The sequence below is a fragment of the Cololabis saira genome, chromosome 11 (assembly GCF_033807715.1).
Source record: "Cololabis saira isolate AMF1-May2022 chromosome 11, fColSai1.1, whole genome shotgun sequence".
Classification (NCBI taxonomy): domain Eukaryota; kingdom Metazoa; phylum Chordata; class Actinopteri; order Beloniformes; family Belonidae; genus Cololabis; species Cololabis saira.
The window spans coordinates 4,429,891-4,453,557 of NC_084597.1; positions in this window are offsets into that span (position 1 = coordinate 4,429,891).

Here is a 23,667-nt window from a genome sequence, read left to right on the forward strand (position 1 = left end):
TGGCAGACTCTCGCTAAGATCACCTGCAGCGGCCACGACAGACGTTTGGGATGGCACCATGTCTGCACCAGGTGAATCAGGGGACACAGGCCTGCGCGACAACGCGTCCGCATTCCTATGTCGGGCTCCATCCCTGTGCACCATGACCCAGTTAAATGGATCCAACTCCAACACCCACCGACTACGGCGCCCCGTGGGGTCCGTGTCAAGGGCCATACGCCTTAACCCTAGTAGGGGGCGGTGGTCAGTGATTATTGTGAAGGTGGCGGTGCCGAGGTAATGTTTAAACTCACGCACCGCCCACACTACGGCCCACAGCTCCCTGTCGAAGGTGGACCACTTCTTCATAAACAACCACTGTCTCAAGCCCCTCCTTCTCCTGTGCCAGCACTGCCACTACTGACTCCTTTGAGGCATCAGTATAAACTTTAAAGGGCAGCTTGAAGTCGGGCATGGCCACCACGGGCGAAGAGGTGAGGACACGCTTGAGATAAGTGAAGGCCACATCGCACTCCTCCGTCCATTCAAAGGAAACATTCTTTCCCGCCAAGCGATTCAATGGCCCCGCATGCCGGGAAAAGTTGTGCACAAAGCGCCGATAGTATGAACACAAACCCACGAATGCCCTGACTTCAGAGGGACTGCTGGGCGTCGGCCACGTCCTCACTTTCTCTGTGTTCCGCGGGTCGGGCTGCAGGCCATGTTGAGAAACAACATGACCCAAAAAGACCACGTGGTCCTTGGCGAAGTGACATTTTTTCGGGTTCAATTTAAGGCCTGCTTTCTGAATTCTCGACAGTACCTCCTCCACGTGGCCCAAATGCTCTGAAAATGTTCTGCTATTAATCAAAATGTCGTCGAGGTAAACCAGGCAGATGTGCCACGGTAACCCCCTCAGGACGAGCTCCATGAGGCGCTGGAAAGTAGCGGGAGAATTTGTTAAACCCATCGGCATGGCGCGCCATTGGTAAAGGGCCCTGCCTGTGGTGAAAGCCGTCTTCTCCCGGTCCTCCTCGGTTACCTCTACCTGCCAGTAGCCGTTGGAGAAGTCAAGCGTGCTAAACCAACATGCGCCAGAGAGTACGTCCAAGCTGTCATCCACTCGTGGGAGGGGGTGTGAGTCTTTCACAGTCACCGCGTTTAGTCGACGATAATCAATACAGAACCGCCACTGGCCCCCTTTCTTACGTACGAGCACCACTGGAGACGCCCACGGACTGCAGCTCTCTTCCACCAACCCATCTGCTAACAGGTCAGCAACCTGGCGTTCGATCTCCTCTCTCTTTTCGGGAGAAGCACGATAAGCACGCTGTTTTATAGGCGAATGGTTACCTGTGTTAATGCGGTGCTTCACCTGAGTGCACCTGCCAGTGTTCCGGCCCGCGAGGTTAAAGACACCCGAGTAACCACGCAGCAGCGCGGTTAAGGCACTCCGCTGCTCCGACGTGGTGGGCGACCCCTCCAGCGATACCGGCACATCCGCAGTGTCCGGGACCTCATCTGCACAAGGGGGCAAAACAAGGTCACCATCTCCCACGGGGTAAAATTCGCCTAGGTGCAACCCCTGTGCCAAGTGCACCTCCTGTCCCGTAGTGTTAAGTACACGCGCCACAGTGCTACCCTTTTCCACATTACTCACAGTGTGTGCAATGACCAGACCCGTCGTCTCCAGGACATTAGGCTCTAAATACCCTTCATAGTCTGTGCTGAGTCCACTCCCCTTACCATTGGGTGACACCTCTACCGGTACTATGGCTTCGGACAGAGGTGGTAGAGTCATTGACGTGGCAATGGAGACGTTGCAGCACTTCGGGATCAGTTCAGCACGTTGGAGAAGTGGTACCGTGACACCCTGCACCTGTAATACTCCGTGACCTAGATCCAACAGAGCTACATTTCTGGTTAGGAAATCTAAACCCAGCAGAATGTTTTGTGTACTCCTCCGCATAACATGGAATGTGTGACACCAGTTCATATCACCCAACCGAAAATTAATTTCCATTGAACCCAGTATGTCTAACATTTCGCCGTTCACGGCGCATGCACGGACAAAGTTTTTATGCGCCGGCCGGTGGCGCAGTGAAGGAATGGACCTGCAAAATTCAGCATCAATCAATGACACATTAGCACCTGTGTCTACTAAGATGGGGACTTCAGCACCCTCCACCACGCCTCTCACATAGGACGTGGGGGGGTCACCGTGCTGCATGTCCGTGGTGTCCTCCTTGTGGTGGCTCCCAGGACCTACAGTTGACGTTCGAGCCGCAACGCCAACTACTGCCGGTTTCCCTACGGACGTGATGACGGTGATAGGAAGCGCACTCTGCCAGGCTTCGGCTGCTCATCACACGTGGAACGCCACCCAGGACTAGCACTACGCATTGAGCGGTATGGTGCCTCTGATGTCTGGCTACGGCCGCGGTCCCGTGGCTGCTCACCTGCAGTGTAGGAGTCTGATCTGCGGTCCGGGGAGCGCTCATAATGATTCCGGGGCGAACGCAATTGCCGTACTGGGGTACCGTCACGGTGATCTGGTGTCGAATGTTGTGGGCGCTCCATGGTGCGCTCACGGTATTCTGGGGATGAATATCGGGGTCGCTCCGGGGTGTAGTCATAGCGACGATAGTCGTAGGCCCCCGTGGGGTCGCTCCACTCCCTGTCCTCGTGGCGACCACGCACTGGAACAGGAGATGATGCCCTCCGATGTGCCCGCTCGGCTCTCAGCCTGCGGTTCTCCTCACACAGTTCTCTCATTTCAACCCGGACATCCTGCATCTCCTCCGTTAATTTACTCACAGCCACTTTTAAACTATCATCAGTGGTTACCACCTGTACAGGTTGAGCCACAGGTGATGAGAAGGAACTTCTCGCGGCCACGGTACAGTCTCTCTGGAGCGCCAGCCGAGCGTTCTCACACCGCTCAGCCACCTCCAGCGCCGTCTCCAGGTCTATAGCACCCTGCTCCAGGCACTTTGCTTTCAGTGCCGGGTCTAACCCAGCCAAGAAGCGGCGAAACCTCTCCTCCGCCTGGGCTGCGGCGCCGTAGGTAGGGAACGCCTCAGCCACCAACCGGCTCACGTCAGCGGCGTAGATCTCCAGGCTCTCCCCCGGTGCACGCAGGCGAGCCGTCAGGCTAGCCCGAAACTGCTCCATCATCTGGCGCCGTCCAAATGCGATGGCGAGTCTGTCTTTCACAGCTGCGTAGTCGTCTTTCACCACCGCCGGGAGACTATCCCACAGAAGGAACGCTGCTTTTGCCAGACGGGTTGGCAGGATCCGCACCAGCTCAGCATGGTAGTGGGCGTCCTCCCCCGTGGCTGCACGGATCGCCACCTCCAGCTGCCTGGCCCAATTGGTGAAACTTTGCCCTCCTTCACCAGTAAACGGGGCGGGAAGCTCCACTTTTACCCCTCTGGTGGGTGAATGGCGAGCATACAGGCTGCTGGGCGGCACAAACTTAGGTTCTTCATCGCGCCACATCACGATAGTGGTTGAGAAAAAAAAAAAAAAAAGAAAAAACTGTAGTCAAAACTGGTGTAAAAAAAGAAAAAAAGAAAAATCGGCTGGTATATATATATATATATATATATATAAAAACAACGTGGACAGGTGCCACAGCCTATCTAATCTAGACGGAACCACCGCGGACCTGCGGTTGCGGTGCTAACAGCTAAGCTATGAGCGCGGTCGGGCGGTGCTCCACACCCACACACGCTGCAGATAACAGTCACTATACACCAGCGGGGGCTTATGCGAATATCCCACCGCTGCCACCAATGTAGCCGAGCAGTTACTCACGTTATCGATGAGTGTGGACAGGAATAAGAGAGAAGTCAGGTCGGAACTCAGCCGTGCACGGCACGGAACCTTTATTGACACCTCATTTCCGGACAACAACAACCCGCGAGGCGGAACTCGTCACCTCGACACTTCCGGGCCGCCAAGGGGCGGGACTAACAGGTTCATATCAATAACATATTGTGAAATAAAATAAATCAATTAAATAAAATCAGCAATTCAGTTTGCTACAGCAGCAATAGTTTGAAGGCCTTCTGTAGTAGTGATGTTGAATACCACCGATTTCCTTTCAGATCCGATATTTATTATCCGAGACCAGCCATTGCTCAAAATAAAAGTAACACTGCAAACAGAAACAAACGCAGCTGCAAATAAAATAAACGCTTAGCAAATGAAATAAACGCTTAGCAAATAAAATAAACGCTGCAAACAAATAGAAACGCCGCTGCAAATAAAAGAAACACTGAAAATATAAAGAAACCCCGCTGCAAATAAAATAAAAAACGCTGCAAATAAAAAGCCACAACGGAAGTGAATTACCGGGGACTGTTTTTGCCGATGCACCTGTGTTTTTATGCGAGAGGACAACGGTGTTGTTGTTTTTGTTGTTTTTATCATTAATAATAATGCCAAGAATAATCTAAAGCGTGTCTAACAATAGTTATTAGTATGAATGTGAAGTTGAAGCTGTGTGTGGTGGTCAGGGACTTCTCCTCTCACGTAAAAAACACCGGTGCATCGGCAAAAACAGTCCCCGGTAATTCACTTACGTTGTGGCTTTTTTATTTGCGTGGTTTTTTTTAATTTGCAGCGTGGTTTCTTTATATTTTCAGCATTTCTTTTATTTGCAGCGGCGTTTGTTTCTGTTTGCAGCGTTACTTTCATTTTCAGCAGTGGCAGGTCTCGGCCACCGTAGATATTGAGTAAAATTTAGGCTGGTATCGGTGATACTGATTAGATACCGATACATTGTGCAAATACAAGACAATGTGGGCGGTAAATCTAAAAAAAATTGTGTATTCTAGATAGTTTAAGAATACAAGACATCAGAGTCACTTATTTAGCTCTTTATTTTAGAGTCAGAAGTAAACTGAGGTAGCGCCTCATTCACAATACAGCCGAGCTGTTACAACAACAGAAAAAGGTGTTTACGTCACTAAAAAAAGATCCCAAGTAAAATAATAAAACCTTAATCATAACACCAAGTCACAAAAATCATGGCTTTGTATTTGGCTGCAATATATCGACCGAGTTAACGTGCTAAATTACTACCTTCGGTCCGTCCCGGCTTGTAATACCACTTTCAGCCATGTGTGGCGATAGCGAGCACAACAGTAATACGTGGGGAGGTCGCAGGGCTTGTGGGTGTACTTGAACTTGTTTCCAGGTAGCGTTTCAGGATAGGTGAACTTTGCCAAACCGCAACCACCCGCTACACGAAAAAAGCTAAGTAGTGAGAAAAGGGCGTATTAAAATAGCTTGTGGACAGCAAAGAATTGTTACAGATTACTTTTGTAATCCTGTATTTGACCCGGTCTTTGTACGTTTTGACCGTATAGAAACGTAATTCTCGTCAGTTGTGTGAAATAAGACCTGGAAACAGACATTGTGGCATAGAATTGTCAAATTGGTTTAGTTCACCGTATGAATTGTTACAGATTACTTTTGTAATACTGTATTTGACCCGGTCTTTGTACGTTTTGACCGTATAGAAACATAATTCTTGCCATTGTAACAATGAGATGTACCTACTGTACTCTACTGGCCTTACTTTTTAACAACTTGTGCTTTCTATTATTTTACCTCTTTTCTTATTATTAGGGCCCGAGCACTGACAGTGCGAAGGCCCTATCGTATCTGTAGGAATTGTTGTTTTTATTTTTATCTTTCTGACGAAATGAAGGCCTTTTTCCCCCCTAAACATGCCCAAAAAGTCACCAAATTTTGCACGCAAGCCAGGCCTGGCGAAAAATGTGATATTTAATGGTTTGCATTAATGGGCGTGGCCTAACGGCTCAACAGCGCCCCCTAGAAAACTTTGTGCCTCAAGCCCCACAATACGGTTTGACGTACATGCACGAAAATCGGTACACACCTGTATCATTTGATAGTTCCTATTTTCTGCCATAACTTTTGAATGGTTTGACATAAAGAGTCGTGGGTGGTGTCATCGGACTCGGTTTTGAGTCCTTCACTTTTATTGGTGAAAATTGCACGCGCAAGAGTTCATCGCTTCTTGCAGCTTTAATTTTATTTGTTATTTACTGTTTTATTGTGTTTTGCTGCTTTTAATGTTGAAGTAAAGCACTTTGAATTACCTTGTGTTGAATTCTGCTATACAAATAAACTTGCCTTGCCTTTGATTTGTATGTGGATTATGAATTTATGAATTTTGGGTTCACATTACAGATTGCTCCTTTAAAGTGTATTATAATTGCTGTATTGTGATGAGTTAAACCTTACAATTGTTTGTTTCTCAGCCTATATGAGACATATGAGAAATCCCCATTTACGCAGAATCTCCCCGTTTCCTGCAAATCCCCTTTTTTCTCCATCAGGAGCTTTGATGGTACAATGGTCAGGCCTCTCCAGTAAAGGTCGCACAAGTCTAAAAGTCAGTGATCCATTTGATGCAGTTTTTTGATTTTTATACTCAATTCACTGCTGGAGTGTAATAAAACAACAGCTCAGCTCAGTGCTGGCTTAGCGGGAGCTCAACAGGTAGCAGCAATCTAGCATTAAACTCACAGATGAATTAACACCAGACTGAAACAGGGTGAAAGACGAGGTCTCTGTTGGCAATGAAATTCAGTGAATGGAACCACAGGATTGAAAAAAAAAATAAAAGTATTTTTTTAATGCCCAAAGATGTGAAAGATCAATATAGTACGGTTTGAATCAATAGTCCTCTTGGTTGGGGATTGTGTTGGAGCGTTGTCCTCTGGAATACAAAAAAGGGTTGCGGAGAGCGTTGCTCATGGGGTCGAGGGCAGAGAGAAGAAACAGCATGAGCTCAAAGAACATAGAGTCGTTCACCATGGGTCACGCTGAAGAGGATTTTATAGAAGCGTAATAGACTGTTTGAATTGGGGGAAGCTGAGGCCCTGTTATTTTATTAGGGCCCGAGCACTTACAGTGCGAAGGCCCTATTGTATCTGTAGGAATTTTTATTTTTTATTTTTCTTCTGACGAAAGGAGGGCCTTTTTTCCCCCTAAACGTGCCCAAAAAGTCACCAAATTTTGCACGCAAGCCAGACCTGGCAAAAAATGTCATATTTAATGGTTTGCATTAATGGGCGTGGCAAAATGGCTCAACAGCGCCCCCTAGAAAACTTTGTGCCTCAAGCCCCAGAATACGGTTTTACGTACATGCACGAAAATCGGTACACACTTGTATCATGGCGCAACTTAAAGAAAAGTCTCTTGGCGCCATGGCCGAAACCAAACAGGAAGTCGGCCATTTTGAATTGTGTAATTTTGGCGCAATTTATGCCATTCCTTCGGCAGTTAATACGGCCCGAACCGTAACGTGCCCCCATGTGTGTTATACATCAAAATATGCGACTCCATCCTACGACAACGTGCATTACAAGCGTTACCGTGGCGATGCTAGACGCCAAAAAGCGCGCCCACCCTTCATCTGGTTGGTCCATATTTGATAGTTCCCCAAAAGTCACCAAATTTTGCACGAAAGCCAGGCCTGGCAATACATTTGATATTTCATGGTTTGCATTAATGTGCATGGCCTAACGGCTCAACAGTGCTCCCTAGAAAACTTTTCTCTGCCATAACTTTTGAATGGTTTGACATAAAGACTCGTGTGTGGTGTCATCGGACTCGGTTTTTAGTCCTTGACCATAATTGGTGGAAATTAGCCCCGCCCCTTCTTCTGATTGGTCGATATCTGATAGTTTTCTGCAATATTTTTTGAATGGTTTGACATAAAGAGTCCTTGATCTTTATGGGTGAAAATTGCACGTGCGAGGGCCCGTTCATCGCTGCTTGCAGCTTTAATTTTATTATTATTTTTATAGCGGACATCTCAATTGCAGGTAGAAGGCAAGGCAAGTTTATTTGTATAGCACAATTGAACATAAGGTAATTCAAAGTGCTTTACATAAACATTAAAAGCGGCAAGACACAATTAAACAGTAAATAAGTAATAAAATGATAAGATAAGAGGTAAAATAATAAAAAGCACAAGTTGTTAAAAAGTAAGGGCAGTAGAGAACAGCAGGTTCATCTCATTCTTACAATGGCAAGAATTATGTTTATATACGGTCAAAACGTACAAAGACCGGGTCAAATACAGTATTACTAAAGTAATCTGTGCCGATTAGAAAAGAAAACGGTTCTTCTCTCTTCTCTTCTCTCGTCCCTCATCGCTTTCTCTCATTTCTTCATGTGTTAATACTGACTCCCCGTTTTAACCTTTTTTTTATTTATCATTTTTCCTTATTTATTTATTTATTTTTTTGTATTTTTTTTTTACTTATTTTTATTTATCCCATTTATTTATTTATTTTTATTTATTTATTTATTTTGCTGGTGTCTCTCTCCTAAAATAACCATCATTCTAGAAAACCATCATACTCATACACACCACACACATCCATGCATACACAATGCAATAAAATAAAAAAAATAAAAAAGGGTTATGTGGTTCAACAATTAGCACTATGTAATTTTACACTTTTAAAAAGCAACAATTCATGTATTTAGTCCCGTAACACTATAATTACGTTCAGACTGTAATTATGGAGGTGAGCTACGGCGGAGGAAAGTTAGCGTTTTAATTTCCTACGTGGCACAAAGACAGTCAAGCTCAGTCGTCCAGCGCAGATATTGAACAAGGAAAAGGGGATCGAAAAGCAACAAAAAGCAACAATAAATGTATGGTATTCGGGGGTGTTGGAACTAATTGTGAAATAAAATTGCAATTAAATGTAGTTGGAATTGAAAGAGTATATGAAACAAAATTTCTGGGAGTAATTATAGATCATAAACTATGTAGGAAGCCACATATTGATTACGTCAGACAGAAATTGTCAAGATCTATTGGTATTATTTACAAAACAAGGGATTTGTTGGACAAAAAATGTTTGCACATATTGTATTTCTCTCTTATAAAGCCATACATGTCATATTGTGGGGATTTGGGGAAACACATACAGAACTTATATAGACGCTATAGTTAAACTCCAGAAAAGAGTTAGAAGAATAAAAAATAAAGTTTCTTATCGCGATACTACTAATAAATTATTTATAGAGTCAAACAAATTATAAATTAAGAAGGCTATGGGTCTTTGAAACTAGGACTAACGTTAAATACAGATGTGTTTCATTTTTGGGAGTCAAATTATAAAATGGACTTTGTGATGAACTGAAATGATGTAGATCTCTGATGAGTTTTAAAAAAATATTGAAAGAAAAAATAATTCATGCAAAATGATTTGAATATAATTTAATTATGCAGAGCGATTTAGAGTAAATTTTCTTTTGTATTACTGATAAACTGGGTTATCTTTTGGAAGGTACAGGATCGGGAAAAATAAGCTGCGTCTTCAGCCGACTCCTTTTTCGGTTACAAAGTGTCATTGTTTATTGTGTGTAAGATAAGTTGCATATAATGTAACGAAATAAACCAAATCCATCCATCCATCCATCATCCGTCCGTTCATCCGTCCGTCCGTCCGTCCGTCTGTCCGTTCATCCATTCATTCATTCAGTCATCCATTCATCCATTCATCCATCCATCCATCAATCAATATCAATATCACTATCGCCCTCCACACTCATATTAATTCCCTGAAGTAACAAACTAACAAGAGATGCGACGAAAGGAACTGTTGGGCTTTGCTCTCCGACAGTTGCATCCTGGTCCTCAGGTTTGCCACAGGTGGAGCTCAGGTTATGTGGTACGAGGTACGAGCTCAGGTGATGTGGTACGAGGTACGAGGCATGTGAGGCCTCACTCAGCCCTAACACCATTTGTTCCAGGTGAGAGTTTGACTCCATTTGTCATAATGTTCATGAACAGGGATTTAGTGTATAAGCACAGAGACGGAGCAGTGGGGCCGGTCCACCGGGGAAAAAGCCCATATTCTTCTATATTCTTCAGCTGTGCTTGAATGAACTCATTGATATCCACCTGGAAGAGGTGTGTATGGATGTGTGATGCTGCCCTTGTGACCCTGACCCAGATAACTTAATGGATAGAATGGCGTGCAGGCTTTAATGGTCACGTACAGTATATATGACACATACCAACGTATCTGGTGCTCTGATACTTGCTTAAGAGCCACCTTGTCAGGTTAAAAAGGAAAAATCTTCCCCCTGGGAACAGTTTGTGATCACTACGGTGATTTTTCATTAAACTACTTCACCCAAGCCTATACTTATTTAGTTTATTTCTGGGATGGAAGCTAACTAACATGTGCAAAGTGTTAACAGTAAATCTCTATCAGGTTTTGGGGGACAGATAATGGCAGTAGCCTAGTCCTGATTCAGTTTTAGAGACCTAGGGCCTCATTTATGAAGCTTGCGTGCGCACAAAACAGGGCTTGAAAGATGCGCAAGCCATCTTCTACGCAAAGGTTGAGATTTATCTGGTGAAGCCAGATTCATGTCATACGGAACACATACTATACGTTCCTTAAGTGAGCCATCGTCGTTAATAGCGCGTTAATAGCGCGTTAATAGCGCTGATCGTGTCCCTCTGTGTTTGAGGTGAATTCACCTGCGTAACCTTCCAGATGGACTATGATTTATAAAAAGAACATTGCGTGCAGGTGTGCGTGCAAACAGTTTTATAAATCAGGATTTTTTTGTGCGCACGCAATTTTCGGCTTTTGAGCGCACATACACTTTTAGTATGAATCCTACGCACTCTTTTATAAACGAGGCTCCTGGACTGGTTGCTGTTTGTGTCTCTGCCTGTTCCCGTTTCTGTTTGTTTGTTTTCTCTCTTGCAGATTCCAAAGGCTTGTGGCCCGTTGTGTGTTTTCCTGTTTCTCTCATTTCAGACTTGCTGCAACTGCTACTACTACTACTACTACTACTACTGCTACTACTGCTACTACTAATACTACTACTACTACTAATACTACTACTACTACTACTGCGGCAACTGCTACTACTAATACTACTACTACAACTACTACTACTGCAACTACTAATACTACTACTACTACTACTACAACTGCTGCTAATGCGGCAACTGCTACTACTACTACTACTACTACTACTACTACTACTGCTGCTAATGCTGCTACTGCAGCGACTGCTACTACTGCTACTGCTACTACTAATACTACTACTACTACTACTGCTGCTACTACTGCTGCTAATGCTACTACTGCTGCTAATGCTACTACTACTGCTTCTACTGCTACAAAACAGTAAATCTCTATAACATTATTACTATGTTTTTAAGAACCTGCTGAAACTGTGATTGTGATCATTTCCCTCTGAAGCTCTGATGAGCCTGACAGAGCTGTTTACTTGCACCGTCTCGTTCTGTACGATACATTAAGCAGTTCTGTTTTCACCTCAAAAGTTTTTTTCCAAGAGAACACCCTGCATGATAATAATAATTTGACTTTTTACTTTCTCTTTACAGCTGAAAAATAAAACGGACAGGTGTAATGTCACCGGAGGATTTTTCTGCATGCAGCCCATTTCCTGAAAGTGTTTTATTCTAAGGAGGCTGACTGCACGGTACCAGGGCTCCTTGTTGGCGCAGATCTAATTTAAAATCATGTTCCCTTTAAGTTACAAACTAAGCCAGGTGAGTTGCTTCAGTCAAAATCCATTTTATTGAGTGCTGACATTCAGATTCACGAGGCCGTAGTGTGTTAAAGCTCATGAATAGTAAAAGAAGAGAATCCCGACGACACGAACGGTTCTCTGTAGGTGCAAGGACGCTGCATCGCCTCGACGTTTGAAATGCAAATTTCCAAAAGGTCCTTTCAGGTGGTCGGACTGTTCGTTGGCCTGGTATCTATAACTATAATCTATTTGCCAGCCTATAGAGCCCTATTGTGAACCCGGAAATGTTGAGTACCCCAAAGTTTTATGTTAGAAATGTACAGTATGGGTCCCCAGCATTTAGAAACTGCTGGATGCTAACTTGCATATGTTGGGCAATTAGCATAATTAGCATAATTAGCAACAATTAGCATACTCACATATATGGACAATATTTCAGCAATTGCTTGGCCAATTTGGACAATATTGGAGTGGTTTTGGGGTTATTGATGATGCTGAATCCATTTCTGACATTTTCAGAATTCAAAATGGCCGTTTCAACCAGAAGTGGCCATATTTCAACTCAACACTTTCAATTTCAACTCCCGATTTTGATGAATTTTAGTCGATTTTGAGGTTATTGATGTGCTTAATACATTGGACTTACATTTCAGAATCAAGAGAGTTCCGGAAGTCAGCTGCCAAATATGCTTCTGAGGACCCAAATAAGTACCTGCGCACAGTTGGCCTAGAGAAGCGCATCGGCCCTATTCACAGTTGGGGTGATAATTTTGATCTTGTCGTCTTCACACCCAATGGTTGCCGCACGACTCATGCCATGGCCACTCAGTTTGTGCAGAATCCAGCAGATATCCTGTTCACTGGAGGAGCCACTCCTGGTGGTGGAGTCATGTCACTAAAATTACCCCGTCTGACATTCAGATTCACGAGGCCGTAGTGTGTTAAAGCTCATGAATAGTAAAAGAAGAGAATCCCGACGACACTAACGGTTCTCTGTAGGTGCAAGGACGCTGCATCGCCTCCACGTTTGAAATGCAAATTTCCAAAAGGTCCTCTCAGGTGGTCGGACTGTCCGTTGGCCTGGTATCTATGACTATGCAGCAGGACGGGAGTTTCCTTTGTGAGATTTACCTCCCGAGACGTCGGGGATACATCAGAGCAGCCCGTGGTGTCAGCAGTCAGCCGTCCTGCTGCCGTTGCTGTTTACAGGTGGAAATGCTGATGTTTGTTCCTGGCCATGCCTCAGAAGCTCAGGATTTACTTCTGGGAATCTGCAATTCAAATGCAATTACTGCTTTCTCTTTATCTGCCGCCGGAGTCTCTGTTAGTCAATGACATTTTCAGGATCTGTGTTTGATTGGAAACTGCTTGCAAATGAGGAAATTTGAGTATTTTTCCATTGATAGAAAGTGGACAAAGGAGGACAGTCATTTTCGAAACGTGCGGCGCACAAAAAACGTACCCTGAACTGGACCAGCTGCTCCGGTTCAGACCAACATGATGCTTTCAGTTGGAGCTAATGACAGGTCGGACATCTCTGTCACCATGACGACCGTATGGGACGAGCACGCCCGCCGGGTAGGGGGGGGCCCAGAACTGGAAAAAAAAAAAAAACGTTTTTTTTTTGTTTTTTTTACTCATTAAATTATGGAATCATTTTTCAAAATGCTTCAAAATATGCCTATTTTTGGAAAAAATATGTAGTACTGGAGTTACATAAAAGCTTGTTATTTGTTTTCTTCCTAATTGTCCTTGGTCAAGATTGGTCAAGAACCCCCAACACAAAAATGGTTTGGCCGCTAGGAATGGGCGATATTTTACCGTTCACGATAAACCGTCAAAAAAATTCCCCACGGTAAGAATTTGTATCTCACAGTAAAAATGATAAATTCCTGTTGATGATGTTTTTGTGTAAATCTGATTTATGGTTCTGTGTTAAATCCACGCACAACGTACGTGAAGGAAGGAAGGAAGGAAGGAAGGAAGGAAGGAAGGAAGGAAGGAAGGAAGGAAGGAAGGAAGGAAGGAAGGAAATGAGCCTGAAAGAAAGAAAGAAAGAAAGAAAGAAAGGAGCCTAAAAGAAAGAGAGAAAGAAAGAAAGAAAGAAAGAAAGAAAGAAAGAAAGAAAGAAAGAAAGAAAGAAAGAAAGAAAGAAAGAAAGAAAGAAAGAAAGAAAGAAAGAAAGAAAGAAAGAAACAAACAAAGAAACAAAAGAAAGAAAGAAAGAAAGAAAGAAAGAAAGAAAGAAGAATAAATTCTCGTTGATGACGTTTTTGTATTGGTATTTTTTTATCGTTATCAGGATAAATGCCAAAAATTATCGTGATACATTTTTTAGTCCATACCGCCCATCCCTATTGGCCGCTGTTCAAAATTTGATGTTATCATTTAATTCAACCATTAGAATGGTCAAAATGTCTGCTCAGAAAAGAAGAGAAAAGAGAGGAAGAGAAGAAGAAAATAGAGGCCTCAGAGATTCTCTACACAAATATTTTAAAAAGGTGGTGACGGTGAAGCTGGAATTAATAAAGTCAGCGTAGAGCAAGGTAAGAAACGGCGCAGCCAACGTTTACCAACCTTGTAACTTAACCTAACTGGCTAGCTCTAATGTTAACGTCCATTAGCTTGTATAAAAACCTGAAGAGCAGAGGGAGAGGAGAGGAAGAGGAGAAGGAGAGATCCGGGCGCAGGGGGGCCCATCTTAGATTATTTTGTCCGGGGCCCCGGCAGGACTGTCAGCTGGCCTGGACGACTACTGGAGATTAAAGCCAGATCCTAAAACATCCCATAACTGTGTCTGGACAGAAAAACATTAAAATACATTTTGCAGCAAAGAACCGGTTCTGTAAAGTTGTCTTTTAAAATAAAACTAAGATGTCACAGAAAGGTTGGTTGGTACAAACTGATGTGACTCAGAAATGAATGAAAGAAGTTTTTATTGAATGTTTAGGCGACTTTCAGAGTCTGATATTAGTCGGCTGCAGGTGCTGCAGGTCCAGAAAGAGTTTTTCCGGTGATGAACCGGGACCTAGACCGGTCTCTCCTCCTGCGGATGCAACACTCCGAGTTACAGCAACTTTGCTCTTTATTTCTCACGTTTGCACCTCAATAATCCCGTTGGCACAAGTTGTCTTTCTGCAGCGGAGGAATCAGATCGTGATGCTTCATGTTTTAAATATAAATGTATATTGTTCACATTGTTATACTTATGAGAGGTGATCGCGGACATCCACAATGTGTAAGACTCAATACACTTGTACATTGGGCTTAATCCGTCAGTATATAATATGCATGACAATAAAGCAGAACGAGGAGCCGTTTTTCATCCACCAATTTAAGTTCTTTTCTTAAGTTGTTAAAATATAAAAACAAGAGAAGGAGAGTGTAATGATGCACTACCGCTGCCCATAAACATTCACAGACCCGTACGATCATAATAAAACCACAACTCTTCACGGAACGCAACACAAAGCAAAGAACAACATTACCCATAATGCAATGCAGCTGAAATCGGGAGAAATGCCCCCAAATAAATTATTTTTTCCAGACCTCAACTTTTGACAGGACTGTCTCCAGCTCACAGCCGATGTTTTTTATTTATTTGTTTTACCTGTTTTTGCAAAATTTCTTGTTAAGATGAGCGTTTTTTAATGGATATTTATCTTCATTATCATATTCAAACATATGTATTTGAGGGAGGAGACAGGGCGGAGTGTTGTGCTCCTCCATGTGCGCTCAAATCCATGCTGATTGTCAAAGGAACCTGCGTGGATTTGGGCGTACGCACAGTTTTGAACGTGGAATTTTTTCCGTACGCAAAAATTCCACGTTGAAATCCACGCACGTTTTCGAACATGAGGCCCCTGGTCTTGGTCTTGAGCTGAACTATTCTTGGTCTTAATTTGGTCCGTCTTGGTCTTGGTCTTGGTTTTGGTCTTATCTTGGTCTGGTCATGGTCTTGGTCTTGACTACAAGTCTACTTAGATATATTACGGTCTAGTTTGGTTGGCCTTGATTGTTCAGGATCTTATCAAAAGTGCTTTAACAAATAATTATTTTAATTCCCATTATTATATGATTTTTAAGCAAAACAAAGTATTTGTCATATCTTAAGAAATTATTGTGCTATTTCAAGCAAATATGCTGATTAAGAATAGCCTAAATTGCCTTCTTAATCCGTAATATCCCCCTCAATAATAAAGGTTATATTTTGATTCACACCAGCATATTTGTGTTTATCAGACGTTTCCCTGAGGAGAATATATTTACTGGCACCACCATTCATCTATTATTAATTTCTGAATGCAGACCAGCAATTAAAGTAATTTTTTGTCCATTCAATGCTTAAATATTACCATAATTGACTATTGTGTTCCAGTTCTTTAATCAGATAAAGAGCTCACAATCTAGAGTTAAACATATTAAAAACTGCAAACCTTACCTTGTGATCTGTAACCAAAATAAATAGATCTGCGTCTCCGTGTCTCTAGGAGGCATTTTACTGAAATTAAATGACGGGGAAAAAAAACAATAAATGAAAATTGCTGATAATGTATCAGACTGAATTCATTTTGCATAAAAATCTATGACAATAAATTGGGCAGGTTTCATTTTAGATTTGATTTCATGTTTATTTAAAAGGATAATTTAGCATTCGTACATCGTTAACCACAATCACATTTAGCTTCACAGAAGGGGGGAATGAATGATATATATCGTTTGTGAAATTCATAAATTACATGGGGAGCTTTTCAATCTGAATTCATAGCATGCATCTTTGTCAGGTACCTTAAAAAGGAAATAGCTATTTACTGTCACAGAAACATGGAAAAACCTTATATTTTTAATGCTTTTGATGATATTGAGTATCAACTTTAACATAACACAAAACTCAATGGCAGCCACTCAGATTTGTATGGTTTATTATCCTGCCTCCTCAGCTTTCTCTTCACTCACCATCAACCTTATTGGTTTATTTGTTTATAAGGATCCCCATTAGCTGACGCCAAAACAAAAGCTAGTCTTCCTGGGGTCCAGACAATAAAATACGAAATCAAACATACAATCTCAATTCATAAAGTACATAAAAAATAAAAAAAAAACTATTCCTTTTTAAGGAACTGAAATTAAATGAGGGGGAAAAAAAAACAATGAATTGCTGATAATGTATCAGACTGAATTAATTCTGCATAAAAATCTATGACAATAAATTGGGCAGGTTTCATTTTAGATTTGATTTCATGTTTATTTTAAAAGGATAATTTAGCATTCGTACATCGTTAACCACATTCACATTTAGCTTCACAGAAGGGGGGAATGAATGATATCAAGCAGCGATGAACGGGCCCTCGCACCCTTGTGCACATTCAGGCTGCAGTGGAAGCTTGTATGACTTGATGTAGATTCTTCAGGCCTGGACATTTAGCACCCACTCTCTATATAAAACCATTCAAAAGTTATGGCAGAAAGTACGAACTATCAGATATCGACCAATCAGAAGAAGGGGCGGGGCTAATTTGCATTAATTATGTTCAAGGACTCAAAACCGTGTCCGATGACACCACCCACAAGTCTTTATGTCAAACCATTTAAAAGTTATGGCAGAAAGTAGGAACTATCACATATGGACCAATCAGAAGAAGGGGGGGGAGCATTTTTTGGCGTCTATCATCCTTTGATTGAGAAAAGTAATGCGCGTCGTTGCAGGATGGAGACGCACATTTTGATGTACAACACACCTGGGTGCACATTACGGTTCGGGCCGTATTAACGGCCGAAGAAATGGCATAAATTGCTCCAAAATTACACGATTAATTCAAAATGGCCGACTTCCTGTTCGGTTTCGGCCATGGCGCCAAGAGACTTTTCTTTAAGTTGCGACATGATACAGGTACCGATTTTCGTGCATGTACGTCAAACCATATTGTGGGGCTTGAGGCACAAAGTTTTCTAGGGGGCGCTGTTGAGCCATTTTACCACGCCCATTAATGCAAACCATTAAATATCACATTTTTCGCCAGGCCTGACTTGGTGCAAAATGTGGTGACTTTTGGGGCACGTTTAGGGGGAAAAAAGGCACTCCTTTCGTCAGAAGAAAGAAAGAAATAAAGAATAAAGATTAAAGAATAATTCCAACAGATACAATACGGCCTTCGCACTGTAAGTGCTCGGGCCCTAATAATAAACATCACAGATACAATAGGGTCTGTAGCAGGGCTAGTGTTACGGGGGCCGACCGACAGGACAGAGGACACAGGTTTAGTGCAGGAACACAAACGTGATAAGACAAACGTGCTTCAGCTCCTTCACAGCAGACCCAGCGAGACGAGCCCCTTTCTGCTGTGCAGCCATGCCTTATCAAGGCAGGCAGGGTGGAGAGGTTGATTGGGGCCACCTGTGCCCCAATCAACCTGAGTGGCTGCAGCTCCTCCACCCTGCCACAGGCTCATCGCACCTTCACCTTCTGCTCGGGCCCTGGATGGATGGATGGATGGATGGATGGATGGATGGATGGATGGATGGATGGATGAAAAATAAATAAAAACATTTGATCACAAAAATAAATAAATAAAAAAAACTGTGAATCTTATATCTCAAACATGGGGCTTAAATCTGGGACACTTGTCTTTTTCGTGCCGTGTCCTCTTGTGGTGATGACAGATGAGAGGAGATGCTCCCCTGATCGATGCTCCTCTGGCCTGTTGAACCGGGATCAATAACCACCGGCTGAGTGAGGACTTGTTCTCTGATTTGGTGTTTCTCTCTGTCAGATACTTGCTCATAAGATATAGTCGCTCTTGCAGTCATCCACCCACACACACACACACACACACACACACACACACACACACACACACACACACACACACACACACACACACACACACACACACACACACACACACACACACACACACTAGATCCTCCCATCCATCTCCTCAGCTGTTAAATGGGTCAACAGTCCCAGCAAGGTTATGTCATCGCTGCCTGATGGACTGATGGCTGTTATCTGGAGCTGGACTCCCGGGTCAGGATGGATCCAGATATCTGGTTCTAGACCTGGACTCCTGCCACACGGGTCGAGGATGGATCCAGATCTATAAACATAAACGTCGTCTGAGACGTTTAAAGTGCATCGGACTACGATGTGTGAAGAAACTAAATTGAATATTCAGAAACTCTGTTTTTATTCCGTTACCTAGAATTGTAGTCAAGACCACCTAAACCGAGACAAGGACACTACCAAGACCAGAGAGTATCAAGACCAAGACCAAGACAAGACCAGAGAGTATCAAGACCAAGACAAGACCAGGACCAAAGACGTGGAGACCAGGGGCCTCATTTAAAATGGACTGCGTAGGATTCATACTAAAAGTGCACGTACACTCAAGAGCCGAAAATGCCGGGCGCAAAAAAACCCCCGGATCAATAAAACCATGTGCACGCAGACTTGCACGCAATGTTCCTTTAAAAATCACAGTCCAGCTGGAAGGCTGCGCAGCTGAATCCGACTCATATCCCGCCCTCTACACGCCCACTTTTTACCATAAATGCATATGGATGAGCCTACTGAGCATGCGCAGTGGCTTCCTGCAGCCTGTTTGGCGTCAGAATGAATGAGACGTGTCCAGCCACCGTGACACTGACTTTCACAGAGACTTAAATCAAGATGTTGTGGATGATATGGAGGACAGGAAAACCACATTATTTGGTGGTGACAGTAAAAGTTAGAATAAGTATATAAACAGTATGAAATAAAGCAAGTGAGTGGCAGCACGCCGTTGCTGCGCTAAACGCCGTGAGTTCCCCGGCGCAACAGGGGGACACACGTCCCCCCCGTCTTTTCAAAACCATGTTTTTTTCCCCTTACTTTTTACAGTTTAAAAACTAACGGTAGGCTCAGCCTTAAATTGCAAATTATCAAGACACTGTATGAAAGCGATACGAAAACGGCCCCGCAGTTCGCCAGTTCCCCGTGTCTTAAGTAAATTCTTACGGGAGGGTCCGAGTTGCCGTAAAGATAAGCAGATTTTTCGGTTAGTTTTTTCTTTTTAGATCCTAGGCTTTGCGTAGATGGCGGCTTCCGCAACTTTCAGGCGCTTTTTCTGCGCAAGCAAACTATATAGATGAGGCCCCTGGGGCCTCATTTATCAACCGTTCGTAGAAAAGGTTTTAAATTCTGTTGTAGGAATGAAATTTAGAATGTGTGTAAGTACAAAAAAATCCGGATTTATCAAATGTGCGGACACTGGTCGTACGCACATCAGTGATGATAAATCCCACCTGTTCTAAACTGCCGTGCTCGTGCACGGTTACCGTCATTTGCATTCAGAAACGCCTCCAATTGACCATATATGGAGCAACAACAGCTCCCGCTTGGAGGTTTTCAAACTTTATTGAACAAAATTCTGTAGAGTTTACAACAAAAGGCAAATGAAACTAAACAATCAAATATCTACAGATATTCAACATTTGGGGGGGTAAAAATTAAGAAACAAAGACATTGTTTCATATAAGCTTTTGGCAATATGTTTTTTTTCACACATCAGTTTTAGAGACGCTAAGTACAGTTTACATTCATTTTTCAGGTGTACAATGGAGGGTTTGCTGTTATTCTATTTGCATTTATGATATTTACCTAGTAAAATAATTATGTTGACCATGTTTGATATATTTCTTGGAAGATTATCCATATAAATTAATATTTGGTTGGAGTCAAAAGCTCCTGCTTGGAGGTTTCACACCAACAGAGCTGTTCTGCAGAATAAATGAGTGTTGCGTTCCTCAGCAACAACATTTGACAGAGACATAGTTGCATCGCAGATTATTTGTGCATGGATTGAATGAAATACTTTCATGTTCACGTAACTGAATTCACTGTGTGATGGTGCTTTTATGGCGATGTGGGTGCAATCTATAGCTCCAATTATGTTTGGGAATCCGGCGATGGCATGAAATCCTCGTTTAACTGGGATGGCGGTGGTGCGATGGTTGTGTCTCTCGCTCCAACATACAGTAGGTTGTAAATCACGGCATAGATCCATCAGAATGTTTTTGGGGAAGCGGTACCTGCTGAGAAGCCGCTCCGTGCTCTCACTGAACATCAGCACGCTCTTTGAAAACGCGCTCCCTGCGGAGCGCGTTTTTGCGGAGCGCACGGCCTCTAAATCCTCCAACAGTGCAAGATAAGCCATGGTACTTGTATTTTCTTTTCAGGTCGTCCTGCCAAAGCTGTCTTTTATAGCTTGTCACACCAATTATTCAAAATGTCTAAATTACTAATGGAGAATTTGTATTAATTGGAGGAAACGGGGAACATGTGTGAAGTTTGAGATCGCTGAACACTGTGACTGTTTTAATGGGTTCTATTTGTAGTTTCACTGTTCTACCACTAGGTTTTGTGTGTACGCATGGTCAGAGTTGTGCTTACATTTACACGCGTTTCTGCGCACAGGTACATGTTGATAAATTCCATACTTTGAGTGGGAATGCTCTTACGCATTACGCACATATCTGTGCGTACGAACGGTTGATAAATGAGGCCCCAGGACCAAAGACTGTGGAGACCGAGACCAGGACCACAAAAAGGTGGTCTCAAGACCGGTCTTGAGAACTACATCTAAGACCAACTGCACTTTTACCTCCAAGAGTGGAGCTTTGAATCATTTTAAATGCAAGTTGATGCAGTCGTCCCTTAAAGTTGTTAGTCACTTCATCAGAAGTTGGATTAGTTTTGATAGAACGGTGCAAAGAGTGAGCTGATCAGCATTAGCCGACTTTCATGACACGGCCACTAAATCCAAAACAAATCACAGGGCAGCGAAGCATTTACTCAGCTTTTTTATCAGCGCTCATTCTTCAAAAATGTCACTGCTCTTTTAATGCAGCTGACTCTTAATGCAGCAGCTGTACATTTGTAATTGTTGTCATTGATTTCTAACAGCAGAAGTTAATTACTACTAGAGATCTTGCTGACAATGTCTAACTAATTAAGTTAGAGATTTTTTTAACCTCCTTTAAAGTGTGAAATGTCTTGGTTGTACACTTTGTTGTGCCACAGATGAGATGCTATTTCAGTTATCAAGAGAGTTATTAATAATTGTCCTTCGACAATTACACTAACCCTACACATGGGCAGTGGCCCAACAACTTTTTAAAAGGAACCCTGGCTATTAAGACATGTAGTCCCTAATTAGCCACAATTGTTCTCTTATACTAAAATATGTTGTTAGAAACACATAAAATAATCTAATTGCTTTAAAAATCTACAATGTTTATCACATATTTTGACCTGCGGGAGGCGCCATGTTTTACCTGCGCAATGCATTCTGGGGGCGATGACGTAGAGCGGTGGCTCTGGGAAGATAAGCCGCGTTAGTTTAACTGGGACAGGTATGTAAAACATAGATGAGCAGCATCTCCCGGCCGTGGAGGCTGACGAGGGAGCCCATAAGACGTCTCGGTTCAGGCAAACTGGATCAAAGTTCTGTGATGCACGGGAGATCTGCAAAAATGATCAAAGTCGTGCGCATCTTACCAGTGCATTAGGCTACGCCGTAGACGGCGTAGCCTACGCCGTAGCCTGCGTAGGCTACGCCGTAGACGGCGAAGCCGGAGCTTTAGAGCCTGCAGCGCACCGCCATCCGCTCTCCGGTCTCGCCGCCGCCGGGAATGAGACGCCGGTGGCCAATATGCACGTTTGGGTGATCATAGCCCACCCCTCTCCCCCCTAAAACCGGCTTCGGGTGCTGGGTCCACCGTTTGATGACAGACCAGAGGCTGAGGGGACTGGCCCGGGACTTTGACGAAACGGGAGGCGCAGACTTCGCGTCAAATAGGCAAGAACATCTTTATTTAATTTAATGACGCCAGATCTGGCTGGGGTTTTTATTGTAGCATCGGCTATCTGCTAGTTGAAACGTGTGGTCTGTTAGTCTATCTGAGTTTTATGGTGTTTTTATAGTTCATGCTTTATGGTGCGGCACTTTTTTTTTTTTTTTTTTTTTACTTTTTTGTAGGTGCGCCGTCACCTTAATGTTTGGCTGTGTTTTGATCTGTGTTTCTGGTGCGCCGTCACCTGTTTAGCTGTGTTTTCATCTGTTTCTGGGTGTCAGAACAGTGGACGGGGGTTAGCAGGAGCCACCGTGTGACGTCACTACCCAGAATGTAAACAACAATGGCGACCTACGAGTTAAATTATATTTTCAAATTTTATAAAAACGAAGACATCAACAAGGTTTTTTATATCACATTGTTATAATTGATACCAACATTTATCTTTTAAGACCTACATGTTTTAAAAGGTTTATTTATATGGTTGTCACCGATGCCACCATGGAGGCAAAAGTTTACACCCGTTTGGATTTGTTACCAACATCTGCAAATAAGAGACAATAGCAGCTGTTATTTAGTTGTTAATTATCATAATAAAGAGGTAATCATCTCTAAATTAAGCATGATTGAATTTTCATCTCTATAACAATTTGATTGCCAGTGTATTCCAACAGCATCCTTTAAACTAGTATAAGCATTGGTGCATTAATTAATTCATCTTAGCATCACTTTGTATTGAGAAATCATCTACACTTGCTGATTGTGAGGAAGGCACATTGTTGATTTCACAACACAAAACCACAGGAAACCAATGAAGAAAGATGTGAAAGAAGGAGAAAACATGTTTCACTAATGTTTATGCAAACGCATCAAGCTGTGGTGAAACTAAAATTAAGTTCATGCTGAAACAGCCACAACCATTTCACACAGACTCACATGTCATAATAAATGAAATAATAAATAAAAATGATTAAAAAAAACAATGTGAAGTAAAAGCAAAATGGTAATCATGAAAAGGGGACTTCTTGAATATCTTCTGTTAGGATGGAAAAACTTAACTTACCTTTCTATCTTCTAACTTTTCACATCATCCATTTTCTTTGGTTTCTTTTGTTATTGATCTGTAGAGTTTCATATTTCATGTCAAATACAATATTCATGTCTGAATAATTATTCAAATACATTTAGTGTTTTGTATCATACATGTAGTCCATAAGTTTTACTCTTGGTGGACCACAATGTAACCGAAACCCGTCCATCCACCCA